This window comes from Gracilinanus agilis, chromosome 5, assembly GCF_016433145.1.
Source record: "Gracilinanus agilis isolate LMUSP501 chromosome 5, AgileGrace, whole genome shotgun sequence".
Taxonomy (NCBI): domain Eukaryota; kingdom Metazoa; phylum Chordata; class Mammalia; order Didelphimorphia; family Didelphidae; genus Gracilinanus; species Gracilinanus agilis.
The window spans coordinates 124,625,492-124,631,523 of record NC_058134.1 but is presented as its reverse complement, the minus strand read 5'-3'; positions in this window follow the sequence as shown (position 1 = coordinate 124,631,523).

Genomic DNA, 6,032 nt, shown 5'->3' with positions numbered 1-6,032 from the left:
AAATTCAGAGGTTGAAATAACTTAAAAGGGTCTACAAAGAGTCTGCTGTGAGCAGAGATAAGTGACAATTAGAGACTGAAAAGAACTGAATTTAAGGTAAAAACATGGGTTCAAATGTGACCTTAAAAACTACTAGTTGTATGCCTTTAGACAAGTTATTTTACTTCTCTGGGTCTTGAACTGTTTTAAACAGTAAAATAAGGTGATTGGATTCAATCAGGATTTCTTAATTTCTTAGGTCTCTGCCTTAATTAACCTCTGCCTTAGTTTCTTCATCTTTAAATGGGGAAAATAATAGCACCTTCCTTCCAGGCAATGCCTAGCATATAGTTAAACACTATCCAGCTATTATTAAAGGAGTCCATGACACAAAATATGTTTTTAAAAAATGTAGCTCAGATGATCTCATAAAGTCCATTCTGATACTAAATCTGTGATCTAAGACAATATGACAAAAAAAAAAAAATACCAGATTTGTAGCCTGTGGAAATTGTCTCTTCCACTTATTAGCTATGTGACCTTGGGCAAGTGACTGACCTCTGGCTGCCTCAGTAATCTCATCTGTGAAAATAAAGGGATGACCTCTCAGGTCTCCTTTCCATCCTTCCATCTATGATCCTATGATCTCATACTCCTTTGGGGAGTCAACTTTGCTTCCTCAAAGATTCAAGTTTGTGATAAGTGCTAGGAGTATGAATGTCACTGGAGAAACATACCTAGAGTGAGTCTCTGCCCTCAAATAGCTGAGATTCATTGGTAAGCTGACCCTACGTGGAGTTCAAGGCAGCTGCCATATAACATACACATGGGTTCTTATATTTAGTTTAAGAATTGGGGATTTTGTTGTATACTGACCAAGCTCTGGTGATTTTGCCAATGCAAATTTCAATCCTTGGATGCCTGAACAGATTTTTTTCCCCAAAATTTTTGGGCCTGTAGAATTAAACACTCTGTGGCCAATCTAGAAATGGATTTCTCCAAACTTACTCTCTAAGGACAGACATGTAGTCTGTCAACAGACTTTTTTAGATTGGCAAGAACTACTGGAGCTTGTTCTCTGCTGGCACAGCCTTGGAGACTCCAAGGTCACCTCCTTGCACAATGAAATATTAGAATATGATGTGGGTTTTTCAGTACTTCAAATGTCAAAATCTTAGAGCTAAAAGTGATTGAGCAATAATGTAGTTTAACATCCTTGTAACACAAATGAGAAGACCAAATTCCAGAAAAGTTTAAATATGTGTCCAAGGTCACACTAGGAAAACAGCATTAGAATGTGCCAAAGCAACAAAAACTGGGGGCCAGATAGATATAGCACAGGGGATAGAGGCCTGGAGTTAGGAGGGAGGATCTGGGTTCAAATCTGATACTTCCTAACTATGGGACCTTGGGTAAATCGCTTAACCCCAATTGCCTAGCCTTGCCACTCTTCTAACTTAGAATTGATAGTAAGTCAAAAGGTAAGGGTTAAAAAAATAGTATCTTATTATCCATTTGCAGAAAGAAAAAGGAATTATATATAACCATAGTCAAGTTATACAGCATTTTAAGGTTGCAAAGTACTTTACAATTATAATCTCATTTGATTCTCACAGCCATGGGGAGGGGGGGAGTAGGAGCCCTTATTGTTCCCATTCCACAGATAAAGAAACTGGGGGAATCAGAGGCTAAATGATTTGTCCAGAGTCACACAGCTAGTGAGTGTTTGAGACAAGATTTGAACTCAGATCTTCCTTGGTCCAAGTCTAGTGCTCTATCTGCTGCATCACTTAGCTCTCTTTAGTAATACCAAGTAATTAATGGGCTACATGTTAAACTCACAGTCATGTTTTTCTGTTACACGATTGTTATAAATAATGGCTCATGGAGTTGTTATTGCTGGAAGAGACCTTAGACATTATCTGATTGACTCCCTGAATATTACAAATGAGAAAACTAGAGTCTGGAGAAGTTAGGTGGATTGCTCAAGGACATACAGGAATGTTGCATTTTTTCTAGCTGATATCTCAACTCACTATAACTTAATCCCTTAGGACCTCATTTGTATAAGGTAGTGCTATTAAATATGTCTGTTTAGGCAATATTTCAAATAGATGAGCTATTTGAACCTTTCTTAGGTTGCTGACGTTTCAGAAGGAGAAAAGAAATAAAAGGTCACAGATTCCCAAACCTATGGAATCCCTTTAGTCATCCTTTTTTCCCCCTTTGGCAAGCATTCTTTCTGATGTATAACTTTGAAGACTACAAGGCAAAAACTCACCATCATCCATTATTTACATCCCATAGACCAAACAACCAGATGGTTGATTGAACTTTCCACTTTTCACCCAGATGTTTGGTCCAATGTAGACACAGCAAACATATATATATGCATGCAAACACCCAAAATCAATATTTCAGCATTTGTGTGGCAGAAATGGCACCTGATTCGGAGTTAAGAGACTCGAGTTTTAATTCTATCTAAAAGCTACATCTGTGATCTTGGACAAGTTATTGTATTTACCTTTCTACCCTCAATTTCCTCATATGGAAACTGAGAGTTTGACTACAAAGAATCTAAGATTTCTCCAAGCTCTAAAAGAATATTACAGGTGGAAGAAAGGATGCTGCTTTCAAAAATGGGTGGCATGGTTCCAGGGACTATACAAAGAGCTTCTGGAACAAAAGATCACAAGATTTTTTTTCTAGAACCATGTCCCACTAACCCCAACAAAAGTCCCAGATGAAACTATTTCACTATTGCCAAACATTTATTATCTATTTTGCTCCTGTGCCCATTCCCACCTCTTAAACAAGTGACTGATTAGTTTCACAATCCAGAGACCTCTCCTCTCCATCATACACCCACACATGCCTTTCCATCTCAGCTTTTCACATTCTAGCCAAAAGAAGATCATTAAGTCACTTATGAGTAAAATGCAATGGCAGGAGCATATCTCTATAAAGCATATATATATATATACACATATATACATATGTATGTACATGTGTGTGTATGTGTGTGTGTGTGTGTGTGTGTGTGTGTGGAGTAAAGGGGAACAGAGTCCTCAATGTATGTTGTATGGAGAATTTAGTTTTAACTTTAAAAAACACCATTTACCAGCAGTCATGTAGAGAAAAGAGCAATGAAGGGGACCTTCCTTGTGTCACAGTGAAACATTCCTAGAGAAAAATTGTTTGGACCACCTTGAAATTCTTGGGACCTCCAGGGAGCCAAAGAAAAAACAAAAGGAGAATGAGAAAGAATAAAGTATGAAAAGGAACCCAGAGGAAAAGGGAAAATGTGTGCCAACAAGACCCTTAACTGGTTCAGCTATTATCTCCTCCAAGTCTAGCTTCTGGCCTTAAATCATTTTAGTTTTCTATGCAGGAATTCAACAACCTCATTTAATCCCTCACTTAATCCCTCTTTCTTCCTCCTCCTCCCATTAAACTACCCCTTACAACAAAGTGTAGCAATTCTCTAGATTCATTCTCCCAGGGCAAGACCAGTTACCTGATCCCTTCAGGGCGCTGTAGGGTCCCTCCTAGGTGACCCTGAGGGCCTGTACCACCACTTTGAGCTCCCATTCTAGTGTATTCTTCTTGCTGCCAAATGCCAGTGCTTTGAGCTCACTCCCATTTAACCAATTAACACCAATTAGCTTTGGCAAAGAGATCTTTTCTGAGAAGATATAGCAAGAATGTAAGTTATAAGTATTTCTGCCCTGGAGGGTTTGCACTTAAAGCATTTTCTACACAACATTGGCCCCATCAAGGTGCAAATATGGCAGAACCACTGCATGAATCCATGTCCTGCTCCCAATGGGCCAAGTCCTTCAGGTCTTTCATCAAGGGTCTCCCTGCTAGACTGTCTGGCCACAAAACTTAGCATGGATTGAGGCTCCCGGTCTTCAAGGCTCACAAAGTGATTATTTATCTCCGATACTTCACACAAAACAGGAAAGAATAGATCTAACAGAGATGCACCAGCAGGACTACGCTACTCGCTAGCTATTCTATGGCCACCCCACTGGGGTAATAAAGTCCTGTGTTCTCTCTCTCCCCACCAAGGGCTTTCAGATGTTCTTGCCTCTTCCTTGGAACACAGCCAGGCAGGAATGAGGGCCAGACCTGCTCATGGTCCATTTCGTGTCTTTTAGATGCAGTCAAGTTTCATCTCCTCAATCAATCAAAAAGGCTCCTGCTCGTCACCTTAGAGTTGACAGGCTAGAACCAGTTAAAGAATGTCTGTGCCTGTTCTAAAGCCCAAGTGGGAAATGGACCAGCTGGGTGCCTTGAATTATGCTCATAAAGAATAGACTCATTGACTGAATCAGAACGTCCTCTCCCATCCTCTCCTTACAAAAATATTAAAAATAAAGTTAAAAAACAATTGGACAAAACTAACCAACACCTTGACCAAGCCCCCCAAACACATCTTTAAAAAAGCTGCCTAAGTCATCAACTCTGATTCTTTCACTTTACAGATAAGGAAACTGAGGCTAAGAGAAATGAAGTCATTTGTTCAAGGTCAAACTAGTGAGGTAGAATTTGAACTCAGGTCTTTCTGATTCAAAGCCCAATCTCTGTCCAACACACATGCATGCTTTAGCTTACTTGTTTAGTGTTTAACAGCATATGTATCACTCATAGGTGAATCTATACCATAACACTTTTGCACTCTTTCTGTATTCTTGAAGAGGTCTCACTGTATTCTCTTCCTCCTGTTTCATAATGATATATATAGATATATACACTACATATATATGTACATAAAAAATAGCGACCTACAAGGCTATGTGAGGGTCCCCCTCTCCCAAACCACACACGTACTAAAATATGAAAAACTTGGAAGGCCAACTACAAAGTGACCTTATTCTCCATTTCCTTCCTCTAACCAAATCAATACCCAATCAGGGCAAATCAAAAAACTGAATCAATCCAATCAGGATATAGATTTAGAAGCAGAGGCAAGAACTAGTATCTTATGTTCTGACCAGTTAAAATACTAGGAGGTCCGAAGTGGTTTTTGATAAAGTAAAGAATAAAAAATAATAATCCAGAAATAGGAGATCCTGAAAGAATAAAGGGCCAAAGATTGGATAAGCCATTCTTTCCCATGGATACCTCATACTCAGAGACAGTGTGGGACCACACAGACCAAAAGAAGTCATACCCCTTGGATCAACCAGGAAAAGCACATATAGAATTGAGAGAGAGGGCAGCGGAGGTGGAACCAAAGTTAGTTATGCTTCTCTGGATGTCTAAAAGTCAGAGCTCACTAGATCTGCAGTCAGAGTTCCTGGATTCAAAATCCATTTCTGCTACCTACCAGCTGTATAATCTTAGGCAAGTCCCCTTACTCTCTGTGCCTCTATTTGTTCATTTATACAATGAGAGAGTTAGAATAAATGAAAGTATAGGAACATGTACTTGAAATAGAACTCAGAAGTGATATATTCTGAACTTGTTGTTTTATTTCTTAAATTTTTGATTATTATAAATTTCATAAACATGAATATTTTCTGATACAAAGAACAGAAAAGGATGATCATATAAGATGCTGTGAATCTCTATCATGTATCGCTTGTTTTTTTAAAGAATGTGTTCATTTTTTATCATAGTGTTTTCAACATTATTCTATTTGCCTGACCCTTTCTGAACTTCTTTCCGTTCTCTTCTATGTATTTTAATAGTTCATTGATGCTCTTTCTTTTTTTGTTTTATCATGAGTACAACTTCATCACTTCTTCCCATAGCCCTGTCACAAAAAAATAAGTCTTCCCTTATAACAAATAAGTACAGTTAACCAAAATAATGAACACATTAGTCATGTCTAAAAATGTGTCTCATTCTGCACCTCTAGTTCATCACCTTTCTGCCAAGAGAGGGAGAACTACAGTTTTTTGGAGCTGTGTTTGGTTCTTACATTGATCAAAATCCTTAAGTCTTCCATAGATGTGGTATATAAAAACCCTAATTTTTTTCCCAAGAAAAGAAATTATTTGCCCAAAGTTACACAGCTACGTCCAGAGTCAGGGTAATGCTAT